The sequence below is a fragment of the Oryctolagus cuniculus genome, chromosome 7 (genome assembly GCF_964237555.1).
Source record: "Oryctolagus cuniculus chromosome 7, mOryCun1.1, whole genome shotgun sequence".
Taxonomy (NCBI): Eukaryota; Metazoa; Chordata; class Mammalia; order Lagomorpha; family Leporidae; genus Oryctolagus; species Oryctolagus cuniculus.
The window spans coordinates 81,062,961-81,090,005 of record NC_091438.1 but is presented as its reverse complement, the minus strand read 5'-3'; the positions used below and the strand labels follow the sequence as shown (position 1 = coordinate 81,090,005).

At 46.3% G+C, this 27,045-nt stretch overlaps 1 protein-coding gene and 1 long non-coding RNA gene across 6 annotated transcripts in view; one reads left to right on the top strand and one right to left on the bottom strand.

The window, feature by feature from the left end:
- Positions 1-7,169: 7,169 nt before the first annotated feature.
- LOC103350126 (uncharacterized 35.5 kDa protein in transposon Tn4556) lies at positions 7,170-24,148 on the bottom strand. Its single transcript, XR_011390584.1, has 3 exons — positions 23,453-24,148; positions 18,900-19,009; positions 7,170-11,743 (listed from the first exon to the last, which is right to left on the bottom strand). It is a non-coding gene; the product is annotated as an uncharacterized 35.5 kDa protein in transposon Tn4556 (long non-coding RNA).
- The window catches only part of LRRC8C (leucine rich repeat containing 8 VRAC subunit C), a 111,569-nt gene continuing 91,795 nt past the window's right edge, over positions 7,272-27,045 (top strand). For 2 of the 5 annotated variants that reach the window (XM_070078091.1, XM_051856270.2), the window contains exons 1-3: positions 12,258-12,340; positions 12,562-12,709; positions 21,129-21,234. The gene's annotated coding sequence lies outside the window, so the exon portion shown is untranslated. Of the gene's footprint in view, positions 7,292-12,257; positions 12,341-12,561; positions 12,710-21,128; positions 21,235-23,991; positions 24,131-27,045 lie in introns of those variants that run through there. The other 3 variants (XM_051856269.2, XM_002715871.5, XM_008264914.4) reach the window with 3 other exon arrangements.

Below are 27,045 nucleotides of genomic sequence, written 5' to 3'. Positions count from 1 at the left end.
TCTTTTTATTTTTAAAGATTTATTTATTTATTTGAAAGTCAGAGTTACAGAGAGAGAGAGAAAGAGAGGCAGAGAAAGAAAGAGGTCATCCACCTACTGGTTCACTCCCCAGTTGGCTGCAACAGCGGGAGCTGCACCAATCCGAAGCCAGGAGCCAGGAGCTTCTTCCGGGTCTCCCACATGGGTGCAGGGGCCCAAGGACTTGGGCCACCTCGTACTGCTTTCCCAGGCCAGAGCAGAGAGCTGGATCAGAAGTGGAGCAGCCAGGACTTGAACTGAGGCCCATATGGGATGCTGGCACTGCAGGTGGCAGCTTTACCTGCTAATCCCAAGTGCCAGCCCCTCTTCACTCTTTTGAAATAACCCAGTAAGACAAAAAAAGTTAAAAAGACCTGTCTTCGATTTCAGAAATGTTTTCTTCTGGGTCAAACATTGTGGAACAGTGGGTAAAGCCATCAACTGAGACACTGGCATTCCATATGGGTGCCAGTTTGTGTCCTAGCTCCTACACTTCTGATCCAGCTCCGTTAATGGCCTGGGGAAAAGTAGTGGAGGATGCTCAACTGTTTGGGCCCCTGCACCCATGTGGGAGATCCAGATGAAGGTCCTGCTCCTGATTTTTTGTTGGAGCAGCAATGGCCATTGTAGCCATCTGGGAAATGGGCCAGTGGACTGAAGATCTCTCTCGATCTCGCTCTCGCTCTCTCTTTCCCTCCCACCCTCCCTCCCTCTCTGTAACTCTGACTTTCAAAGATATACATAAAAAGAAATGCCTGCCCAGTTCTGCCTTTCAGGCTCTCTTGATTGATTATGTAATTTCGTTTATTGAGTTCATTGGCTCCAAGATTTCCGATTGGTTCTTTTGTAAAGAATAACTACTGAATTTTCTGTTCATATCATGAATTATCTTCCTAATATCATTGACTTGTCTGCTTTTAACTTTCCTTAAAATTGATATTTTTGAATTCTTTGTCAAACAATAGTTTTCCATATTTTTGGTTTGTTATTAAGGAGTTATGGTGTTCTTTGGAGGTGTCACATTAAGCTTTATTTTTCCATTCTTGTGGTCTTATGTTGTTTTCTATTCATCTGGTTGGCCAGTTGCTTCTACCAGACTTAAGGGTGGCTGTCATAGTTAAAACTTTCTGTGGGTGATGTATCCTAGGCTATTGGTTGGCTAAGCTGCGTTGGCCTTGGTTCCATGCGGGTGTTTTAGTACAGTGACCATGCTCCTTTAGCTGTAACCAACATCGGTGGTGTCTGTGAGCATCTCAGTGGCTACGGATGCAGGGATTGTGTGGTTGCACTGCCAGTTGGGATGCAGTTTTCTTAAGTGGGGAAAGTTCACTGGCAGCTCTGGCCACATTGTGCCTAGCCACAGGTATGGAGCACCCACTAGCTTCTGTGGGTCATATGAGGCCAAGATAAATACTGTGATCCCAGGTGGCTGTGGCAATATGCCCACTAGCCAGGCAGTGTCTAAGGGCTGCAGCAGGAGCCAGGCCACACTAGTGTGCCCATATGGGGTGTCTGTCAGTGCCTGGGAGCTGAGCAAGTGACTTTGCAGGACCTTCAGGGACTGACCTGAACAGGTAAATCTGCCAAGCTGCTTCCCTGGCCCAAGAGTGGGTAGGTAACTCTGGTTTGCTTCCCTGGCCATTAGTGGTCTGAGCTGCCCACAGCTAGTGTCTGCTTACTCTCTGGGGCCAAGGGTACATGTTGAAGTAAGTTCTTGAGTTAGGCATTCTAGGATGAGTTCCCTAACGCTTTGAAAATTAATATAAGTTCCAGAACTTGCTAGTCTATGGACAAAGGAAATTGTGGTTCTTGAAGCTGAAAACCTCTTCTGAGCTGGAAGGAGGTTCTAACACTGTGACCTTCTTGCCATAGCATGTTGACAATTTCTCCCCTCAAGACTTGCTAAGTAAATACAGGCATTGTGGCTCAGTGAGTTAAGCCACCACTTGGAACACCTGCATCTCATATCAGAATGCCCAGGATCAAGTCCTACTACCACTTTCAACCCAGCTTCTTGCTAATGCATCTGGGAGGCAGCACAGGATAAACCCAAGTACTTGTCTTCCTGCCACCTGGATAGAGTTCTTGCCTCCTGGGTTCAGCCTGGTCCACTCCAGTAGTTATGGGCATTTGGGGAGCAAACCAATGGATAGAAGATTCATCTCGGGGCTGGCAATGTAGCACAGCAGGTTAAAGCCCTGGCCTGAAGCTCTGACATCCCATATTGGTGCCAGTTCTAGTCCCAGCTGCTCCTCTTCCGATCCAGCTCTCTGCTATGGCCTGGGATAGCAGTGGAAAATGGCCCAAGTTCTTGGGCCCCTACACCCACGTGGGAGACCCAGAAGCTCCTGGCTTCAGATCGGAGCAGCTCCAGCCATTGCAGCCATCTGGGGAGTGAACCAGAGGATGGAAGACCTCTCTCTCTGTCTCTACCTCTCTCTGTAACTGTTTTTCAAATAAATAAATCTTTTAAGAAAAAATAAGAAGATTCATCTCTCTCTCTCTTTCTCCTCCTACCATATCACTCTGCCTTTAAATAGGTAGCTAATATTTAGAAAATAAAAAGAGAGAAGGAAAAAAAGAGTTTTTAAAATATATTTTCAAAGTAACTGTCACTTATAATAGTAATGTATATTGAGAGCTTAAAATGTATCCAGCACTGTTCTTCAATTGCCTCAAGTTAATCTTTTCTACAATCTTTACGTTTTTTTCATATGAACAAACCAAGCCTCAGAAAGTTGCCTAACCTGCAAGTGACAGAGCTGAGATTCAAACATGTTCTATGTTTATTATAAGAGGCATAGGATTGCTATAAGGATTAAATAAATTAATATCTACAAAGTGCTAAGAGCAGTGCTGGTTGCAATAGCCCTTGCCATCAAGTGCCAGCATTAATGTTAGACCATTTTGTACATTAGAAGAAATATGATTGAGTCAGTAAAAGTACATGAAGTCATTTTAATAATCTGAAATGTAAAGTAAGGTCTCATTTATTCTGTGAGTAATAGCTCTGTGTTTTTCAACATAGTTTCCCCTTTGTTTTTATTTTCCATGTGTGCCATTTACTGAAAGGTCTCCTGCCACCAATTCCAAATGATTTATTTCCCACTGCCCCACCCTTTTCATGCTTTTCCATCACAGAGAGATTTTTTAACATAAAAATCAGAGAAAGCCAAGTGCTTTAAATGTAGCAGTTAGGGTGAGAACCCACACAAAGAGAAGTCTGTGGCACAGCACAGGAGGCCCTCTTATCTGTGGTTTCACTTTCCGTGCCTTCAGTTACCAGCCGTCAACTTGGTCCAAAAATACTAAATGGAAAATTCCAGAAATAATTGGTTCACACGTTTTAAGTGATTTTCATATTGTATATTGTTATAATTATATTTTATTATTAATTATAGTTGTCCATCTCTTACTGTGCCCAATTTATAAACTAAAGTTTGCCATAGGCTTTTAGTGAAGAGAAAAAGCATAGGATATATAGGGTCTGGTAGTATTTACAGCTTTAAGCATACTCTGGGGGTCCTGGAAAATATCCCCTACAGTTGGGGGGGGGGGGCACTGGGCATGTGGCATTATTGGATCTTTAATTGTGCTTTGTATTGGGTAATGTTTCTACCTGTGGGATGTGAGAGCAGGTGGAATACAATAAAAATTTGAGATCCACCCTCTGTTTCCTATATGTAGGAGAAAAACAATTGCATAACTGCTTGCTATATAAAGCAAAGGGACAAGTAATATCGGAGTCTGACTGACTGAAAACGCGCCATGCTTCTGCAGCTGAATGTCAGGCTCACAAAAATATGGAAAAAGCCCTCCTTATTTCCCTTAGATAACCCCTGGCCACAGGTAGCTACCAAGGTCTTCAAAGTGGCTTGTTTGAATGGACATGTTCTATAGGTGCAAAATTCACACCTGGATTTCAAAGAATTCATTAAAAAGAACAAAATATTTTCATATTCTTTACATGTTGAAAGGGTAATAGCTTGGCTACATTGAGTTAAATTGTATTGTTAAAATTATCTTCAGGGATTCCTTTTTGTTTTAAGAGGTACATACTATAAAATTTGAATTGACCAATGTGATTCTATTAGATTCTACAGGGTGGTGCTGCTCTAGAATAAAGCCTGTACTTCACCTTGATCTGACCCTTCTCTCAGTACCTTAGAAACATAATACAAAAAGGACTGAATTCAAGCCTAGAAATAGGCACATGTATTATGTACCTACTAAGAATACAACAGTTAATAATGAAGAGCTCTTTTTCTTTAAGAGAAAGATTCATTGAACCCCACACGAGCCATGTGCTGGGCAACCCTGCAACTAGAATAATGCTCATATTTCTACCACACAACTCAGCTCCAGCCTGCAAAACCTCCTCCATGTGGGGCCCAGGAAGCTTTTCAAACTGATGTGAACAAAGTCTCTCTCTCTCTCCTCTCTCTCTCTCTCTCTTCTCTCTCTCTTCTCTTCTCTACTAGTACCCCCCACCCCACGCGCCTGTGGTTCTCTATACCACTAGACTTGCTGACTCTAGCCTGTAACTTGCCTTCAAAAGCCAAGTAAGTGGGAAGGTGGGTACGTAGTTTCCATACTGTATATTCCAGTGCAGATACCTTTATTTACCTTCACATTTGTAAACTACTGACATGCCATTACATAATTAACTACAGGGAGGTCACAGTGCCCTAAAGGAAAGCACAGAAAAAGAGCTAGTTGTTTCTCAATCAGCTCCGCTTCTCACCATATGCACCAGCAGATATTACTCTTATTTTTCCTAGAGACAAAAACAGTCTGCTTTGAAATGTATGGCAATGGAAAGTTTGTCATCTGGTAGGTAATACTGGGGCTCAGAAAGTGATGCCCCAAAGCCAAGGCCTCAGAACCAGCCTCAGAAGCAGTTTCTCTCTGGTCTTCCATCCTCCTGTCTCTCAACCTTCATTCTTCCCCAAAACAAGCCACAGGAACAAGCATTCTTCCTCCTGAAGGCAGATCATAGACCCCAAAGCCAATCATAAACCTAAATTTATTTCTCTAACTTGCCCTTTCTTTTTTTAATTTATTTTTAGTAGATGGAAAGAGAGAAAGAGACATGGAGACACAGACCTTCCTTTCACTGTATCATTCCAAATTGCCCGCAACAGCAAGGACTAGGTGAGGCCAAATTCAGGAGCCAGGAACTCCATATGGGTCTCCCATATGGGTAACATGGACCCAAGTACTTGGGTCATCATCTGCTGCTTCCCAGGGTATATGTTAGCGGGAAGCTGGATCAAAAGCAGGGCTGGACTCAAAGCCAGGCATTCTGATATGGAATGCTGGCATTCCAAGTGGTATCTTAAACACTATGCCACATGCCTGCCCTTGTCCTTCATTCCTATGTAGGAGATGGTCATAAAGAAATTCTCGGGGCCAGTGCTGTGGCATATGGGTAAAGCTGCTGCCTGCAGTGCCAGTATCCCATATGGGCGCTGGTTCAAGCCTCAGCTGCTTCACTTCGATCCAGCTCTCTGTTATGGCCTGGGAAAGCAGCAAAAGATGGCCCAAGTCCTTGGGCCCCTGCACCAGCAGATAGAAAATTTCTCTCTCTTTCTGTTTCTCTCTCTCTCTCTCTCTCTCTCTGCCCCTGCCCCTACCCCTGCCTCTGCCTCTCTGTAACTTTGCCTTTCTTCCTAAGAGCCAGGCTAACAACTGGAGTCACCTTTGCTAATTTTCTTTCTTTCACACCCACACCCCAATATGTCAGCATAACCCTTTCACTCTGCCTTCAAATAAAGCATCAACCAGAATTCAGCCGTGTCTCACAACCCGATGCCAACTTGACCCACATGCAAACCCTCACAGACTATCCCTTTGATCACTGTGATACCTTTCTAACTTTGCCTCTTCAGTCATATTCTCAGTACAGCAGGCAGAGCAGCCCTGACATACTTAAATCCCCTCTCGGCTCAGAACCCCCCGGGTGAGAAAGACCGCAACCAAAAATGCCCTATACTCACTGACTCAACCCATACTCAACTCCTTGCTGTTTCTCAAAATACCAGATGTTCTGCACCCCCAGGACCCTCACCAAAATGCTCTTCTTCCAGTAGATAGCGCATATCTCACTCTTCCTCCTCCTTCAGGCCTTTCCTCCACTGCATCTGTATGCAGTAGCAAAGATGACTCCAATTTTTAGCCTGGCTACAAGGAAGAATGGAGGGTCTGTTTTCTGAGACTGGAAATAGGAACCAGCAATGGGAAATCTGGACTTCAATTGTGGACATTTTAGAAATCCAAGTGGATAAAATGAAACATGTTATTGTGAAGATGAAAAAGCAGGTGGTCTTGTACTAGCCTATCGTAAAGGGGCATGGTGAACCCTCCAATAACCAAAGGCAGGTACACAGGAATAAAGTATAACAAATCTATGTCCCTTGCCAGCCTTTTAAACACTACCAGAAACTCCTTTCCTCTGTCCTGTTGTTCTCTATAACCTCCACACCAGCTGGCATGTGATATCTTCTTATTTCTCTATTATTTATTTCCCAGTGAATAGGATCCCTCACAGACATAGGGATTCTGTTTTGTTCACGTCCTCCCCAGTTCCTAAAACAGTATCTGGCATAAAACAGATAGTCAATAAACATTTGTGAAAGGAGTGAGATTTTCAGAAGAAGAAAATGAAATATGAGGGAGCTCAGTTTAGCCCCAAGTCACAAGACTAGTAAGATCAAGAGTCAGGATCAGAACTCAAGTCTGTGTGACTCCTTAGCCCCATCCACCCTCGAGCGCATTCCACTCTCAAGCAGCCTCGGGAGGTAGGAGTGGGCTCTGAAACCCAACCACAAGAGCTGGCAGGCTGTGATGCGGCGTGGGGGAAACACACACCACAGTTCAGCTATAAATCCTGCTGGAAGGACTGAGCTGCAACAGAAAGGACACTTTTGGCAGGATTGCTGACAGTTTCTAAGATTAAGGAAAATAATACAAAGGCATCTGCCCAAGGTTTCCAGTGTTAAGATTGGTTTTAACTATTTTTCTTTCAGCTGTAGCCTTCTGAGATAATGAATGTACCATATGTCTGTATCTCTAGGTTCCCATACAAATTAGGAACTAAAAATGGCACATGATTAAAACAGAGTTCTGCTTGTTTCCATGGGAAATCAACTGCAGTGAGCCCTTAGGAAATGAGAGGGAGAGGGTGTTCATCTGGAGCTGTTCTCCGGCCAGTGGCTGCACTCTGCCTACAACCCAGGACCCAGTCCACAAGCCGTTTGGCATGTTGGCCCAGGTGAGACGCTGTCATGGCTGCCTGTCCTGCCGGCTCCGAGTGGGACTGTGGAGGTCAGTGTGCTTGTCCTGTTCCTTTGAGCTCCACCACCAAGGGACTGGGCCCTACCCTTCAGGCTCTCCATGTCAGGTCCCTGGCCAGCCATACTGGGACAGCTCCCTTACTAGTGACAAATAGACAGCAAAGCAGACCCCCAGCCTCGTCCTGCCAGTGTGGTTCCCACACACGCCGAGCCCTTGAACAGGTCTTCTGGAAGACAGGAGGGGGAGGTGCATCATGAAGGATTCTTGCTGAAGAGTCACTGATGGTTACGGACAACTACATGGAGTTAACTCAGGAGGCCAGGGGTTAGTGTTCTGTAAGACGCAAGGAAGTGTGCCCTGGGCCACTGTGCCAAGGCTTCCTCCTGGAAGCTGTGATGAGGACATGTTCCTGCCTGCCCTAGAAGTAGCACCAATTTGCCTAAAGGAGATCTTGCTGAGGTAGGAGGCTGCTAAAAGATTCCAGTGTTGTTTTGCCAAGTGGGAATCTCCGCTTCCCTGGGAATATGGGTTCAGGAGCTGAGTAGCCTAACCAGAGAGTTGCTGACTTCCCAGCCCCTAGCAAGATGAGGGAGAAAAGATGAACTTTGCTAGCTTTCTTAGACCCAACGGTGTCTCAGGCATGCAGTAGTGAGGCCTCACACTGGACACTAGGCAGTAAGGGAGAGTGCTTCAGACAACCCTGAGAGGCCGAGGAATGCGGAGCCATGGTTTGAATGTCTACAAAGTGGGATAGTATCTGCCGCCCAGGGAGCCTGCGAGGATTAAAGAAGCTGACAGAAGCAAAAGCACTCACTCCAAGCCTGCTGGCCAGTGGGTACCCGATGCCTCGTGAGCTCTTTTCTTTCCCTCTGTTGCTATGTTTTACTGCTCAAACTGGAAACAGACAGCTTAGTGAGCAATACATAGGCAGTGCCTGCCCTCCCTACACCACCACTCCCAGTACCAACAACTGGATTTCTCTCAGAACTGCTATCTAAGATGTAGACAGAGCAGAGCAACTGAACTCTTTTTTTAAAGATTTATTTTATTTATTTGAAAGGCAGAGTTGAGAGAGAGAGAGAGAGAGAGAGAGAGATCTTCCACCCTCTGGTTCACTCCCCAAATAGCTGCAACAGCAGGGCCTGGGCCAGGCTGCAGCTAGGAGCCAGGAGCTTCTTCTGGATCTCCCCCGTGGGTGCAGGGTCTCAAGCACTTGAGTCATCCTCCTCTGATTTCCCAGGTGCATTAGCAGGGTGCTGGATGGGAAGTAGAGCATCCAGGATTCGAACCAGCTCCCATATGGGTTGCAGTGGCTTAACCTGCTGCACCAGCACTGCAGTTGAAATCTATCCTTAACATGCCCATTCACTTGTAACTCATCAGCTTGGTTCTCTTGCCTAGGTAGAATGTTTCCAGAGAAACTCAGTGGGAAAGGACATTCCTGTAATCTTCTGCCAGAATAAGCCATTAGAACCCTATGGAATTCTGAGGGTAGATCATAATGCATTCTGAGCACCTTGCTCCAGACTAGTCAAAATATTTCGATTCCTCTTCCCTTCAGATGACTCAGAAGTCATTGCTAGAATCACAGGTTATGTGTAAGCAAGTTAGAGGAAGTAGTAGTGCTTTCGGCTCCTGGGGAGGCCTTTAGAAAGTCAGATTGTCTGCCCTCTACAATCATGCTGTCCAAAATCATGCTCCAATGACTTGTTCTGCTTCTGCTGCTTCCAAGAGTGGCTACTTAAGAATTCCTCTGCTGTTTCCACCTCAACTCAGTTTTCACACTAACCACCTGGAGTCGCCACAAGTGCCAAGGTTAGAGGCCAAGTCCTCCATGAGACTGACCTCACTTCACTGCCAGCCACATGTCTCAGGAGGTCCTCAGGCCACCCACACTTCTGACCAACTGGCTACAAATTCATAGGTTTCTCATGATCCCCTCAGATTCAACAATTCATTAAAACAATTCACAGAATTCAAGGAAGTGCTGTGCTTGCGTGGGCACTGTGGTGTAACAGATTAAACTGCTGCTTGGGACACCTGCATTCCACATCAGAGTGCCCAGCATTAAGCCCCACCTCCATTTCCCATCCAGCTTCCTGCTAATGCTCCTGAGAGGCCATGGATGACTGCCCAAGCACTTGGGTTCCTGTCACATGGTGGACCTGGATGAAGTTCCAGACTCCTGGTTTGACCAAGATTAGCCCTGGCTATTGCAAGCATTTGAGGAGTGAACCAACAGATGGAAGATCTCTTTTTTTCTCTCTGTCCTTCCCTCTTGATCTCTCTCTCTCTCTCTCTCTCTCTCTGTGTGTGTGTGTGTGTGTGAGAGAGAGAGAGAGAGAGAGAGAGAGAGAGAGACTCTTCTTTGCAAGTAAGTAGATAAATCTAAAATCAAATATAAACAATCAAGCTGGCATTGTGGCATAACAGGTTAAGCAGCCACCTGCAATATCAGGATCCCATATGGGTGTCAGTTCAAGCCTTGGCTGCTCTACTTCCAATCCAGCTCCCTGCCAATGTGTCTGGTGTTGACAGCAGCAAAGGATAGCCCCAGTGCTTTGGCCCCTGCACCCATGTGGGCAACTTGGATGAAGTTCCTAGCTCCTGACTGTGGCCTAGGCCAGTCCTGACCACTGAGGCCATTTGGAGAATGAACCAGCAGATGGAAGACCCCTCTCTCTCTCTCTCTCTCTTTTTCAAATACATAAATATTTTAATAAATAATATAATTTACTATTGAATATTAGTAAAACTAACATTTCTCACATGCTTATACTGCATTAGGCTCTCAGACATTACATATATTAAATCATCTAATTCTCACAATCACATTATAAAGTAGGCTATAACTTCCCCCTTTTTATTATAATTTTCCCCAATTTATCTATAGGGAAACTGAGGCCTGGGCCTAGAAAAGTTAAACACCTTGTCCAAGTTCTCACAGCTGTGGACAATAAAAGAGATGATTATTTTAAGAATGTCTTGGGGCCAGCACCGTGGCTCACTTGGTTAATCCTCCGCCTATGGTGCCAGCATCCCATATGGGTGCCGGGTTCAAGTCCCAGATGCTCCTCTTCCAGTCCAGCTCTCTGCTGTGGCCCGGGAAGGCAGTGGAGGATGGCCCAAGTGCTTGGGCCCCTGTACCCACATGGGAGACCAGGAGGAGGCACCCGGCTCCTGGCTTCAGATTGGCATAGCTCTGGCCATAGCGGCCATTTTGGGGGTGAACCAATGGAAGGAAGACAATGGAAGGAAGACCTTTCTCTCTGTCTCTCTCTCTCTCACTGTCTAACTCTATCTGTGGAAAAAAAAAAAAAAAAGCATGTGTTAGTCTATCTAGCTTCTGTGACAAATTATACTGGTACTTCATAACACAAATCCATCAGTCCCCCCCACCCCTTTCTGGAGGCTGTGAAGTCCAGGATGAAGGCTTCAGTAGACTTGGCATCTGCAGCCAGCACTGTGGCATAGCAGGTAAAGCCACCTAAAGCAGCAACAGTGTCCCATCTGGGCACTGGTTCGAGTCCCAGTTACTCAACTTCCCATCCAGCTCCCTGCTAATCTGCCTGGGAAAGCAGCTGAGGATGGTACAAGTGCTTGGGCTCCGCACTCACATGGGAGACTTGGAAGAAGCTCCTGGCTCCTGGCTTCAGCCTGGTCCAGCCCTGGACATTCTGGCCGTCTGGGGAGTGAACCAGCGATTATAAGATTCTCTCTCTCCTTTTTTTTTTTTTTTAATAATTCTGACTTTAAAAAACAAACAAATAAGATTTGCTGTCTGATGAGGCTTTTTCTCTTCTTCATAGGTAGTACCTCTGGATGAATCCTCACATGACAAAAGGGAGGGACAAACTCCCTTTGGTTTCTTTTTAAGAGCACTAACCTCATTCAGAGGAGCCCTCCTGTCCTATGACTACCCATTTGTCTCGTTCTTAATGGCAGCACACTGGGGACTGGGTTTCAACATAATGTTGTGGGGGGACACAGATGTTGAGACCACAATAAAGAGTTTATAGAATGAAAGGGTTATAAAGACCTTGTGGAGTTCGCAGTTGAAGAGAACACATAAACACCAATAAAATTTGGATAGGAGGACAGCAGAAAGATGAGCAAAGGGAAGTAAGAAGATGGAGGGTGGTCTTACAATGTGTACAAAATCAAGGAGGTGGTCAAATACAACAAACTCATCAGAGCCACGTACACATTTGTTTAGAGGGTTCCCTCGGAGCCAACAACTGCAAAGTTCAGGACGGTGATTTTGTCCAAAAATGTTGGTTCTGTTACAAAACGTGCAATTGCAGGTTAAAGTCCAGATACATCCAACTTCCCTGTTAGTGACCTTCAGTACTTCTTTTCACCTACTTGAGGTCTCACAGAGGTCAGAAGACAGGTTCACATTTGCTTCTCTTAAACATCTAGATTCACTCTAGAAAATAAAGGCACAAAGTTCCACATTCAATTTTGTCCTTCAAAGTCTTACTAGGAAGAGCGATAAACACCCACACATCTCCACAAACGTGTTCAGCAAAGACCATTACGACTCCCTCATTCTCTGGCAGAAATGGTGGCAAGAGGCACTAGAAGTACATCTCACTTTTACATCTGAGATCTGTATCATACCACTTTTCATCATCCAAGACACTGAACAGATCTAACATTGCAGAGAAATTTGCGTAAAAGCTTCCTATCACTGATTTTCACAAATCTTTTTGGTATTCCAGAAGCTAGGTAGCAATCTATATATGCTGCAGATTAAATGACTTCCTCATCATCCTAAGAAACAGTCATCCAAGATTTTTAAACTCCTTTCCCCTTAAAGCACCAGAAGCCCACCACCTTTCTCCACCTCCACCCTCCTGGGGAGGCTGGAAAGGTTGAGCTGCCAATCTGAGTGAGGAAAAAGCATTGTGATGTGATGCCAGGCAGCCTCACAATGTGCCCCTCTGGGGCCCGGGGATATTTGGGCAATTGGAGGGCTAGCAGTCACACCGCTCCTGCTGATGAAAAATGGAAGCTTGCCCAGGTAAAGAGATAACAACTTTAACAATATTATTGTTTTTCCCTCCCTTTTTGGATACAGACTTAAAGATAAACACTCAATATCTAATATCTAGTATATATTTGTTCTAGGTTATTAAAAGATTTTTCAAAAGCATCTTATGTTAAGAGTTTGAGGCACATCAAAACCTTATTGGAACCTTTATTTCAAAGTGGCTTAACTAGATTGTCTCCCTACTGCCTTAGGGTACACAGTATCTCCTGTCCCAGGCTACATGGCCTGCTGATGGACACCAGTTCAATCTCTATGGTCCTGAAATACACCCCAGAGAAAAGAAGAACACAACATCACATCTAGGGAGGGAATACAGGTACAAAACTCCAGAGAAGCAAGGTAATTTATGTTTATTTCTCTCTAGCATTCCAGAAAAAAATGACATTTTCCATTTTCCAGCAGTGTTTCAAAGTCTGATATTGTGTTATAAGACAGAAGGGAGTGATAAGAGTGTGCTTCTGCTGGCGCCATGGCTCACTAGGCTAATCCTCCGCCTTGCAGCGCCGGCACCCCCGGTTCTAGTCCCAGTCGGGGTGCCAGATTCTGTCCCAGTTGCCCCTCTTCCAGGTCAGCTCTCTGCTGTGGCCTGGGAGTGCAGTGGAGGATGGCCCAAGTGCTTGGGCCCTGCACCCCATGGGAGACCAAGATAAGCACCTGGCTCCTGCCATCAGATCAGCGCGGTGCGCAGATCGCAGCACGCCAGCCGTGGCGGCCATTGGAGGGTGAACCAATGGCAAAAGGAAGACCTTTCTCTCTGTCTCTCTCTCTCACTGTCCACTCTGCCTGTAAAAAAAAAAAAATGTGTTTCTTATAATCTTGCTGCCTGGGTTCTGCTGTGGGTCCTGACTTTGCGCAAATGACATTACCTGTGTCTCTGATTCCCCATCTATGGAGTGGGGATAGTAATAACATCTGTTCATCACATTGTTACATAGATGAAATGAAATCATACATGTAATATGGTTAAAGCCATGCCTGCCATAGAGTAGGTCCTCAATAAATGTTAACTGGCTACCTTGTTTGGATCATTCAAATCATTGCAGGAAGTTGTCAGCAGTCTATCTCTCATAAAATTCCAGACTGGGTTGCTCCCAAACTAATCACTGTTAAATTTTAAAGCCCAGGAAAATTTTTAATAAAAAATGTTTTCAAACCAATTGGTCAGTGGCTTTATTACAGAAAGCATGTTTAGTTCTGATTTAGCCAATAAAGTGAACACTTAGTAGGAAATGATATCAGACCATATGTAAATAGCCTATTGTCTGGAGCACATCACAAGTTGAAGAATATTGGAGACATTTATAAGATCAGGATGTTTTCAGTCTCTAAAATGAGACCACAAGCAATTTTCATACTGGGATAAATGCTCTCCTTTTGACACATGAAGCAGTTCATTTTACTTGAACTCTAACTTTTTCCTTTTTGTATATTTATTTTAGAAGCAATCTGTGCAATTAACTCAGAAGTATACACATACACACACACACACAATCTGTCCTTTAATGAAACATAGTAACTGTCATTGATTACTCACTTTAAAAATCATTTTTAAAAATACAGGAATATAAAATATTCTCTAATCATCTTAATGAAAATCATACTGGACACAAATCCATGCTGCCTTTTCTTTGTAAACCCATAATAGTACTGTATCGCTTCTAAGAGCCTTCTACTGACTCTCCCTCAGAAACAAGGATGGAAGGCTAACAATGCTGCAAAGGGTCTAGGAAAACATTCATGGAGAGAATGTTCCTAAGTCAGGGACGATTCAGGGAAAGAGAATAGAGAAGAATACCAAGATAGACTACTGAGGTCCAAATACCAGAGAGGAAAAAGCTAGTTTTAGTTAAGAGATGTGGTAGATCTAGGATTTTGTTCTCCTTGGAAGCAAAAAAATTAGCTTGCCACACTTTCTTGGATTCTAGTAAAAGACATGAGACTCCTGGGTCAGAGATAAAAGAAAATGTACTACTACCAGCATAACAGGTCTCCCACATGGGTGCAGGGGCCCAAGGACTTGGGCCATCTTCCACTGCTTTCCCAGGCCACAGTAGAGAGCTGGATCAGAAGTGGAGCAGCCGAGACTCAAACAGGCGCCCATATGGGATGCTGGCACTGTTGGTGTTGCTTCACCCACTACACCACAGTGCTGGCCCCAGAGACATTATCTTTCAAGTCTGTACAATACACACATATACAGAAACACTACAGTCCCATGAAGAATTGTCTTCCAGTATTTATCAATAAGTAAACTATTCCATGTTATGCCTTTTGAGAGCTCAGAATATATGTTTGTCCTACACCACTTCAGCCATATATTTCTTTTTTTTTTCATTTTTTTGACAGGCAGAGTGGACAGTGAGAGAGAGAGACAGAGAGAGAGAAAGGTCTTCCTTTGCCGTTGGTTCACCCTCCAATGGCCGCTGTGGCCGGCACACTGCGCTGATCTGATGGCAGGAGCCAGGTACTTCTCCTGGTCTCCCATGGGGTGCAGGGCCCAAGCACTTGGGCCATCCTCCACTGCGCTCCCAGGCCACAGCAGAGAGCTGGCCTGGAAGAGGGGCAACCGGGACAGAATCCGGCGCCCTGACCGGGACTAGAACCTGGTGTGCCAGTGCCGCAAGGCGGAGGATTAGCCTAGTGAGCTGGGGCGCCGGCCTTCAGCCATATATTTCTAAAAGTATGTCGTAGAACCCAGAGGCTAATATGAAAGTGTCAAAGTAAGGGAAGTATTCCTCAGTGTAGAGGGAAAAGGCTACACTACTACTGGTGAGAACAGGTGCTCTTTGTCCTATTAAAGAGGAAAAACACTATTATGGCAGATGTTTGTAAGGAAAATAGCTGAAAAACTATCTAGTAGATGGGCTTATCTTAGTAGACATTCATTAAATCAGTTAATAGAACCTATAATCACACTCTTTACAAAGAGAAAAATTCTGCAGTCTTTAACTTTAGTCAAAATCAAAATATTCTATTACAAGCTAATTTATTCTTCTTAAAATATTGATAGATATGACAAAAGAAATAGTTCCATGGTCAAAAGAAGTTAGAAAAATGCCAGGTTCAGCAAAGTTAAACAAGCATTAATAATGCAGAGGTTCTCATAGCCTTAAGCACTCCAATAGGGATCTAATGTTCCTTATACAACTTGGATGGCAGATCCCATTTTTTTCAGGATATCTCAGGAGGTAGAGATCTACTGAAGCTGCTTGGAAATGCCTAGGGAGAGGAACTGCTCTTTTTTTTTAAATTTTTTGACAGGCAGAGTGGACAGTGAGAGAGAGAGAGAGACAGAGAAAGGTCTTCCTTTTTGCCGTTTGTTCACCCTCCAATGGCCGCCTCGGCTGGCGTGCTGCGATCAGCGCACTGCGCTGATCTGATGGCAGGAGCCAGGTGCTTCTCCTGGTCTCCCATGTGGGTGCAGGGCCCAAGCACTTGGGCCATCCTCCACTGCACTCCCAGGCCACAGCAGAGAGCTGGCCTGGAAGAGGGGCAACCGGGACAGAATCCGGAGCGCCGACTGGAACTAGAACCTGGTGTGCCGGCGCCTCAAGTTGGAGGACTAGCCTGTTGAGCCACGGCGCCAGCCAGGAATTGCTCTTTATCACAGGCAGCAAATGGTGGAAAACAATGGTACTTTGGGAAGAAACTGGCTGATTGGCCTGCACTAGTCTAAACAGATTTCCTATTGATGGCTACTAGTAGCAATGGGTGCCTTCCTGCTTCCTGGATTAAATGCAGTGATTATATCCAATACTGATGGAAATGTAGGGAGAATACATATGAATCAATATAAGATCTTTGTGTAAAATTTTAGTACTGAATAAGCCATAAGAAATGATCCTCTGCCTAGCGGCGCCGGCACACCAGGTTCTAGTCCCGGTCGGGGCGCCGGATTCTGTCCCGGCTGCCCCTCTTCCAGGCCAGCTCTCTGCTGTGGCCTGGGAGTGCAGTGGAGGATGGCCCAAGTGCTTGGGCCCTGCACCACATGGAGACCAGAGGAAGCACCTGGCTCCTGCCTTCGGATCAGCGTGGTGCGCCGGCCGCAGCGCGCTGGCCGCGGCGGCCATTGGAGGGTGAACCAACGGCAAAAAAAGGAAGACCTTTCTCTCTGTCTCTCTGTCTCTCTCTCTGTCCACTGTCCACTCTGTCAAAAAAAAAAAAAAAAAGAATACTTCCCATCATCCAATTTCATTGAAGAATTTGAAGAATAGGTGATTTTTTTTTTTTTTTTTTTTGACAGGCAGAGTGGACAGTGAGAGAGAGAGACAGAGAGAAAGGTCTTCCTTTGCCGTTGGTTCACCCTCCAATGGCCGCCGCGGCCGGCGCGCTGCGGCCGGCGCACCGCGCCGATCCGGTGGCAGGAGCCAGGAGCCAGGTGCTTCTCCTGGTCTCCCATGGGGTGCAGGGCCCAAGCACCTGGGCCATCCTCCACTGCACTCCCTGGCCACAGCAGAGGGCTGGCCTGGAAGAGGGGCAACCGGGACAGAATCCGGCGCCCCGACCGGGACTAGAACCCGGTGTGCCGGCGCCGCTAGGCGGAGGATTAGCCTAGTGAGCCGCGGCGCCGGCCGAATAGGTGATCTTAAAGCATAGACCATTACTCACTCAGCCTCCTATATTAGAAAAAAAAAGAAAGAAAAGAAATGATCCACCACAACTCCATTTTAAGATGAGGATACCAAGATATGAAAAGATTTGGTCCAAGTAAAAAGTTAGCCAATGAAAAGGCCACAGCTGAAATCCAGGTCTGATTAATACTAGTGTGTGTTCTTTGCAATGAAGGCAATGAAAAAGACCACTAATAATCACTACCACTGATACTGAGAAGACAAGCTTGAATCTCTCCCTGCTCATGCACCTGGAAGGCACTGGAAGCTGGCCCAGAACTTGGGACCCTGCCACCCACATGGAAGACCAAGATGGAGTTTCTGTTTTCTGGATTCAGCTTGGCCCAGTTATGGCTGTTGGGCCATTTGATGAGCGAACCAGTGACTGGAAGATTGCTCTCTCAGTCTCTCCCTCTCTGTCACTCTGTCTTTTAAATAAATAAATTTTTTTTTAAAAAAAGAAGAAGGTAATCCCAAAAAGACTCAAGAAAATGCATTAGGTGATAGATATGAATGATGGCTATAACAGGGAATGGTTGCAGCCTTTCCTAAATATACAAAGCACTGTCCATGATAATTCTCCAAGAGGCAGGCTTATGTGAGTAACAAGAAGCATCTTCAATTTCACTACCCTGGTAAGGTTTCCTGAGCCAGCGATCTTTGTACCTCAGAGAGAGGGCATTTTATGGTCAAAAGAAAGAAACAGTTCCTTGGGCATAAAATTAGGTGCTTTGTAAGGGCTGATGCCACCGAAATTTGAAGCAATTCAATATTAAGCTGTGATCTGAGAGATTCTATGGTACAGTAGTATTTGCCTGTGGCCATACCACCCTGAACGCACCTGATTTCATCTTGTCTATGGTACATTAGTATGCATAATATATGGTGTTAGAAAAATACTGAAAATTTTGAGTCCTGTGAGAAAAGGATTACCTTCCTTAGGAGATACGTAGGAATGTATTTTTTTTTAAATAAGTTCAAAATCATTTCAGAATGTTATAATGTCTTTAGAAGAAGGGATAGAGACAGTCATTTGCAGATTTAATTAATGCGTTTATACTTGTAAAGTTCTTAAAACAGTGGGTATAGTTGCTGAATAAATCATAAAGAACAGTGAGCAACTACTACCTAGTAGTGCAGTTCCAGCCGTGCTGCAGAAGTGCAAGAAAACCAAACAATTCCTGAGCATGGCAAGCTAACTTTTTAAACTTATATGTGGTATAGGAAAAAACTTGTGTTTCTTCTTTATGATTCACACCAACTCTTTTAGGCACCAAATACATGGAGTTTTAGCCACAATTCAATTTAATTTTCCAGCAGACACCAACTGTATGTCCTATAATTTGACTCCACTGTGAAACAATGTCTACCTGGAGACAGCATCAAATTTCACTGGCTAAGAGCCCAGTCCCACAAGTCTGTTCTGCTACCCCTCCCAACTTTAGACGCCAGTCACAAGCATTGGGCTTCCAGGAAACCATCGCTTCTGTGCCACTGGGGTACAAATCCTTTCTCAGATTGAATCATTTGCTAAAATGTCCCACAGAACTCAGTAAGAATGTTTACTTTCTAGATTACTGGTTTCTTGCAAAGAACATGTTAAAGGGTACAAATGGACAGACAGGCGAAGAGAGACAAGGGGCAAGATCCAGAAGGGTCTGAGTACATGGAGCTTGGCGGTGCACCACCCGACTAGCACAATGGTGTGTTCCTGTTTACCATTCGGGAGCTCTCCAGACCCCAGCTTTCTGGGTTTCTATGTACATGTCAGTACATGGGCACGACTGATGAAATCATTGACATTGGTGATTATGTCCATCTGTAGTCCCTCTCCCCTCCTAGGAGATGCAGGTGGGGCTGAAAGTTCCAACCTCCCAATCCCTTGCTTGGGTCCTGGCAACCAGACTCCACCCACTTACCTAGGTGCTTTCCAAAAGTCACCTCCTTCACAGGTGCAGTTGAAAGGGGCTGGTGAGCAATAACAAAAGACTCTTCCTCCACCTGTATTGCTTTGGAGCTATTTCAGGAACTGAGAACAAAAATCCAAATATTATAACAAGAGATATTCCTATAGCTGTAATCACAGGAAATCACAAGAGTTTCAGGAGCTATGAGCCAGTAACTATGGGCTAAGACCTATATGTATTTCTTATAGCACAGCATAACTGCACATACCAACACACATATATGTGAAAGTTACTTATCATTGACCTATGTGAACAAAATCTAAGAATAAGGCATTCTGCCCAGACTACTTCATGTTGACTAAACCCAGAGACATAGACACTTTATGATCTTTCACTAAGAAGTTAGTTTTCATTCATAAAGTGCTTCTCAATAAGTTATAAAACCACTTCACAAAGGTACTTGAGGGATGTGTGTACACTGGAAAAGTGCAAATCAATGCAATTTCAAAAACTACTGAAAAATGTTATTAACCCTACTTGATGGGCTCAATATAAAAACAAATTTTTCATTCATCCATAGAATTGAGTACAACTTAAGCATGTGAACTCTGAAAAAAGACTTGCCTAGGTCCAAATTGTAACTCTTCCATTTACTGGGCATGGGATCTTTGGCAAGCTACCTGAGTGTAATGGGCCTTCATCTGCCCCTCTGTCAATAGGAGAAAATAATGGTGCCAATTTAATGAACAGCTATGGTTGTTAAATGAAATGATGCACATACAACAGCTCACAATATGAACCTCGTGAGTGATTATTCATTATTATTATTTCCAAAGAAAACTTAACAAGTTAATGGGACCAAATACTTCTGTCTGGGGTGCAGGTGGGGGCAAAATATCTAAATTCTGATTTTAGGAGAATTTGATCCAAAGTTTTATAGTTTCCTGTTTTTAAGTCCTTGGTGCCACTGTCTCCTCTGGTACAAATTCAAGTGATCATGTCACCTCCCAAGAAACTTCCTGCTGGAAAAAAAATGTTTTCTAGGGAAGATTTTATTCTACCTATCTTAACTTTGTGCTGTTAGTTTTGTTTTAAACCTGAGAGGAAAGAGAGAGAATATGCAATGCTCCCACCTGCAGGTTCATTCCCCAAACGCCACAATGGCAAGGGGCCAGGGTGAAGCTGGGAGCTGGGAATACAATCCAGGTCTCCCTTACGGATAGCAGGAACCCAATTTCTTAAGCCGTCATCACTGCCTTCCCAAGTCTGCAGAAGTATGAAGCTGGAGTCAGGAACCAGAGCTGGGAATTGAACCAAGGCACTCCAATTCGGGATGCTGGGTCTTGACCATCAAGCTAAACACCTGCTCTCATTTTAGCATTTTCAATGGCATTACAGTCAAGGATTTCAAAACTGTTGTTAAAGGTGGATTTTATCTTGTAGCTATTAACTTGGAAAGTGCTAATGGTTGCAAAAGTGTTAACAGCTGAAACTTAAAACAACAATCTTTTCTGTTAATTGAGTTCCTTCCCACAAACCTCACCATGGTTTGGGGGAGCAGATGTGCACAGGGTGCACGGGGAATGCAGAGTAAAACCGTGCTGGTGGTTGGGTTTCAGAATTTAAATTTTTATTTTCATGATTACTAGGCAAGATCAACTGGCATTCAATACAAAACAAAACAAGAACAGCAGGTATGTCTTAAAGAACATTCCTAGGGGCCAGTGCTGTGGCACATTGGTCTAAAGCCCAGGCCTGCAGCACCAGCATCCCACACGAGTGCCGGATCAAGTCCTGGCTGCTCCACTTCTGATCCAGCTCTCTGCTATAGCCTGGAAAAGCAGTAGAAGATGGCCCAAGTCCTTGGGACCCTGCACCCACATGGGAGACCCGGAAGAAGCTCCTGGCTCCTGGCTTTGGATTGGGTTGGCTCTGGCCACTGTAGCCATTTGGGGAGTGAACTATGGATGAAAGACCTTTCTCTCTGTCTCTATCTCTACCTCTCTCTGTAACTCTGTCTTTTAAATAAATAAAATAAATCTTTAAAAAAGGATGATCCCAGCAGTTAAAGAACAAGGTTTATGCATACACATCTATATAATTCATAACTTTAATATAAATTCTCTATGAGCTAAAGGGCTCAGGTTTTAGAGCATGCACCATGAGTTATATTGAAAGTTAGAAGCAATACAAAAAATTGATTTGAATCTTGAAACACATTCTTTCAACATGTAATACCAGGTCCTGTGCTAGGTGCTGCTGATGGATGTAGAGGTGAATAAAGATACAGTCCCTGCCTGCACCGCAGAGGCTCGCAGACCTGGGAGCAACACAGACACGCAAAGAGGTAAATGATAGCATACAGCAGTGAGCGCTGAAATAGGGGCTCAACTAAGCAGTGGGGCACAAGGAAGGCAGAATTACACTTGTCTGCAACCTGCAGAAGCTTCCCAGAGAAAGGCCTTTTAAATTATACCTTCAAGAAATGATACAGTCGGGCCTGGGTTTCTTGTAGCTAACAACAAAACAACAATGTAACCTAATTATCATTTCCACACAACCTGCTAGGGGGATTGCAGACATTCTCTGCAAGTCTTGCTACAACCCGAGAGAGGAGCTATGTTCCAGTACACAGATGATGACACTGAAGTTCAAGGATTAAGAGGCTCAGTTTGCATAGCTCGTGATGCAGGGTTTGAGCCCAGATTTGTATCACTGCAACCCCCTTACTGTGGCCCTGCATTGCCCAGAAACACCTATTTTTGCCTCTTATTGCCAACCAGTACATGGTTAATTAACCATGTATCTATGTGGAGTCCGAATGTGGGAACTTACTCTGGAAGCCCAACAAAAAATATGAAATTCTAGCTTAAAAATCTGGGTAAAAGTGAAACGTCATAGTGGATTTTAGAGGAGTAACTCTCAAACTTCAATGTGCATATGAATCACCTCTGTACATACGTTAGAATTGTCCAGTTTCCTCTATAAAAAGGCAGGCGCTGAGTAACCAAAAGTTTTGCAATAAGCTGAGGGGAGACTCCACTTGCAGAGCATTCATATTCTGTATTTCCAAATTTTATCTCACTGTTTCTGTTTCTTTTACTTTCAAGGCAATAGCAGATATCATTTGAGTCCTTACAAAGTCTTTGGGAACAGCCCTTGGAGCTTTACACATGTTATCTAATTCTCACAGCACCCTGTAAAACTACCCCTATAATACTGGTGATGCAGGAAAAGTCGAAAGGAACAGGAATATTCCTACATTTAACCAGGAAAAGCAAAGCTTTATCCTGGTTCACCTGAGTCCGAAGTCCAGGGTTCCTGGGCATTGTGTAGCAAGGGAAGCATCTCAGGGATGCCTAAGCTTGTGGTGCCACTGGTCCAAAGGGGATAAGGTGCACTCAGAAAGCACTTGAGAATAAGGCCCTTGGAAGTTCGTGCCCATAGTACTTGCTGAGTGTCAGCTATTTGAGAGCTGGAGCTATCTCAGAGAATATTACTGCATCTACTGGATGTCTTACAAGGTACTTGAAATTTTCAGTAAATTGCTACAGGCAGCCTCTGCCTCTTTCCTTAGAGACTCTCCAGGAATTTTTCCATCTGCTGACTAGGAGGAAAGCTTCACCTTAGATTTTTGTCTTGATCTGGGTTAATGAAAACTGGTCTTAGAGTCATCTCCTAAGGCCTAAGAGGGTTTAAAGTTGTCAGCACCGTAATCAGGAAAAGTGTAGTATTTTAATGGGAGAGCAAGAGAAAAGTAATCAAAAAGCCCAAGAGAACAACCTCTGGACAAACTTCCTTTCCTTTTGGCTTGAGGGGAGAAATGAGGTGAAAGAGGTGAGTGCTTCCTGGAGGCTGCTGTGTGAGAGCAGACCGACCGGCCAAGGAGCACGGGTTGTCTTTCAGTTTCTCGGCTCGCTTGCATCGTCTTCCGCAGACTGCTACAGCAGAGGAACACTTCAGTTTTTAGTACCGCTAAGGCACTCCCACAAGACTCGTATTACTTAGCAATCTTGTCTGTACCTTTTTTCCCTGGGCAGAAGGTTTTCCGTACACAGAGCTGCCAAACTTTCAAGCCGCCAGTTTGCTTTTCCATCCTGACATTGGGCGAGGGAACCAGGAGACGGCGGGGCAGGGTTCTGAGCAGTACAGGCGAAAGGACCCCTCCCCCACACCCTAAGCAGCAGGTGGGTTGGGTGTCCACCGTCAACTCCGTTAGGCGGGACGCGAGACTGTAGGCGGAGCCTGCAAACTGAGCCTCGCTGGAACCTGCAGCTTTACACACCGAGCAGGGAGCCTGTCTGGCGGTCTCGGGGTGCAGATGGGGATTCCAGCCCGAGAGGAGGCTCGGCTGGCAGGCGGCTCAGGCGCTTCTTGGTCCAGGCACACTGGCTTTTGACCTGCTCCTTCTGCGTCTCGCTCAGTGCATCCCGGCCTCCCCTGCCCACTGTTCTTATGGGGGCCCTTGGATTCCTAGGCAGAGGGGCTATCACCATCCTGACCCGGGTCTTCCGAGGAGTTCCCAGAGGGCTATTTTTAGCGTTGGCTGCTCCCCTCTAACTCACCCAGGGGAGGAGCTGCGGTAACGGAGCAGGCGCTGCGCGCACAGAAGCCACGAGTTGTCCGCTCATTGTCAGGGATGAGTGGTGGAGGAGCTATCAGACACCGCCGGGCCGCGGACACAGCCCGCCAGGTGGGCGTCTCAGAGGCGGCCCCGGACCGGTGGCCGCCCGGCGCCAGGACTTCTTTCCTCGTCCTGAACAAAGCCCCCAGCGGCCGACGAGCAGCCCCGCTGGCCGGTCCCGGACGGCGCCGGGTGGTCTCCGCAGGGGAGGAAGTTCCCGGGCAGCGCGGCCTGCGTCACAGCGGGGCTGGCACGGCCGACTCCGCTCGCCGGGCGGTGGCGGCGACCCCGGGGCCGGGCGCTGGGCGGCGCTGGCTGCCGCTGGCCCGGCTGCGCGCGGGGCGGCGCTGGAGGCGCGGGGCGGCTCCGTCCGCGGCCGGGGAGGCGGAGGGGAGGAGGGCTGCGGGGCTGGGGCGTTAGCTGCGTCCCGGCTCGGAGCCCGCGAAGAGGACGAGGAGGGAGGCGCCGCCGTGGCCCCGGCCGCAGTGCTCCGGGCGCGCCAAGCCATGAGCAGCGGCCCTGCCGGCGACCCCGCCGTCGCTGGCCGCCGCTGAGCCCCAGCAGGAGCCAGCTCGCCGCCACCCAGCACCCTCTCCAGCCGGCACCCTCGCGCCCAGAGGTAAGGGCGGGAGCCAAGGAGGGATGGAGAGGGGCGGCCCGCAGCGGGCCAGCAGGCTCAGTCCGCTAGGCGCGCGGGGCCAGGACTCGCCCCGCCTCGGTCCCGTCGCTGCCTCCTCCCGGCTCCGGGACCGGCAGCGGACTGTGGTCTCCGGAGCCAGCGGCTGCTACGGCTCAGGAGCCTGCCTACCCCTACCCCACCCATGCCTCGCTCGCCCCGGCGTCCGCGCCAGGGACCCCAGGCTGGCGCGAAGCGCGGCGCGGCCGCGGCAGGTTCTGTGGACCGGGGCGGGGGGAGGGGGCACGCGGGCAGAAAGCGCGGCCACGGCCGGGGGCGAGCGCGGTCCTTGGCTGCCGAGAAAATCCCCGAGACCCCGGGGCCTGTCCTTTCTGGTCTCTTCTCCCCTCGCCGCCCCCCGAGCCACTTTTGCGAAGGCAAAGGAAGGAGAAGGTCTGGAATGAGCCCCACGGTTTGCTCACCTGCAGACCACAGAGACGGGTTTGCCCGGCGGGCGGGCCCTAGAAGCCAGGTGTCTAGGCCAGCGGTTGAGGCCATGACCGCTGCCTTCGTCCCAAACCGAGGCTGACCGATCATTCCGTTTTCCAGCTGGTTCCCGGCAACGGGCTGGTTGGGGATGGAATTGGCCTCTTTGGCACCTCGGAACGTGCCCTGTGGGCACGCGGATCTCTCTCGGCTCCCTCCCCCACCATGCTTGCCCGTATGAGTCCCGACAGTTCCTAATGAACCTTGCCAGGCACCTAGCTGTGCAGGAAGCAGGCACCTAGCCCACGTCCTAATGAGAATATTTCAGACCGCTGGGGCCAAACTTCTCGTGCTCTCAAATTTCTGGAGCATTGTAAACTTGTAGCAGCCCAGTTAGGAAACATTTTCAGGTTCCCATGCTCCTTGGAGTGAAAATTAAGACCCAATCCATCTTTGTGGGGCGCTGGCCTTTGCCAGAGGCAGGCTTCAAGGACCCTATTTAACGCCCTCTTTGTAGGGGAACGGGGAGAGGGATGGAGAATCACAGGTAAAGGGAGCAGCCGTCCTGGCTTGGTCACACACTTCCTACAGGACCGAGGCCGGGAGGCCCTGAGCATCCGTCCCATTTCCGGACGGTATGGGCTGGCTTCCGAAGAGTGTTGGACAGGGCCCTAAGATGCTGCGTGGACTAGACATGAGTGCAGTGTGCACAGCACTGCCAACCTGCCGGCGCCATCACCTCGATACATTTACACATGCCCTGCTTTTTTTTTTTTTTTTTTTTTTTTTAACGATTTGTGGACAACTTGTAAACCCAAAAAGTAATCTGAACTTGACAAAAATTGTTTAGAATCGTCAACCCTGTTGGATGTGTGGACAAAGACCACAGATTAGATTCATACACTTCTAATCTATGATATCCAAATTTCTTGTGTAACTTTGACTTGCTTTGCTTTGGGGTGAGCAACTTAAATCCCCTCTTGGGGTTGATTTGTCTCCTTTGAGGGAAGGGGGGAGTAGTTTTGCAAGGGTGAATATTTTCTACCATTCGCACAATAGATTTGACCACAGATAGGTCCCACAACCCAGTGATGATATCAGAGGTAGCAAGCACATTTAACAAGTTTCATATTAGTAGAATTTTCAAAGCCTTTGTTAATAGTACCAGTGTCTTCTTTCTCAGATTGCATTTGCTCTTTATTTAATGAAATGTGTTTTTAAAGGGAATGCTTTTAGTGAGAAAAATGCATTAGGAGCTGTAAAGGAAATTATTACTTTTCCACTAATGAAATATATCTTTTATTGCTAATTATTTTTCTATATTTGAAAGATGGGGGCCGGTGGGAGGGAAGGGAGAAAGAGACACAAAGAGGGAGCACTTCCATCCACTGGCTCACTCACCAAATACCCACAACAGCCAGGGCTGAGTCAGGCTGAAGCCAGGAGCCCAGAACTCAATCTGGGTCACCCTGGTGAGTGGCAGGAATCCAAGTACTTGAGCCATCACCTGCTGCCATCCAAGGTGCACACTGGCAGGAAGCTGGAATCGGAAGCAGGATCAAGACTAGAATCTAGGCACTCTGATATGGGATGCTGGTATCCCAAGCTGTATGTTAACTGTTGCACCAACTCCTGTCCCATTTTTATATTTTGAAAGTATTTTGAAGTTGAAAACATTTCTACTCCAAAGGTCCAATTTTTACCAAATTTCGTATGATTTTTAACAGTCTGTAGTAGTAGTATTTTAATATCATTGTTACCTGTAGCCCAAGTCTAAAATGAAATGCTTAGCCTAGTGGTTAAGACACTGCATTCCATATCAAAATATCTGGGTTTTGCATGCAATACCTGGCTCTAACTCTTCACTCTCTCTTCCTGCAGACCCTGGGAGACAGCAGTGATGGCTCAATTGTTTGGGTTCCTGTCACTCATAGGGGAGACCTGCTTTGTGTTGCTGCCTCCTAGTTTTGTTCTTGTCCCACACCAGTCCATTCAGTTGTAGGCATTTGGGGAATAAACTGGCAGATGAGTGCTCGCTTGCTTGCTCTCTTTCTCTCTCTCCTTCAAATAAATAAAGTACGTAACTAAGTAAGCTTTTAAAACTTAATGAAATGAGGTAGGAACTATATTTGTTTTGCCAAGCATCATGTTAATGATTTGGTCTGGCATGTTGCTGTAATATGGTTTAGCTGCTCCAGGTCCCTAACACATTATCTGAGATTCTTACTACAAATCCCTAAGGTGGATGGTGCCAAACATATTTTACAAAAGAAGAAAGAAGCTCAGTGTTTGTGACTTGTGGAAGACCATCAACAACACTAGTAGCTGAATGAGACGCCTCCTCATTCTTACCGGCATACTTTTTACCATTATCCACAGATTTTTTCACCTACACACATTTATTGTTGACTTACCGTAATGACTGACTGGCA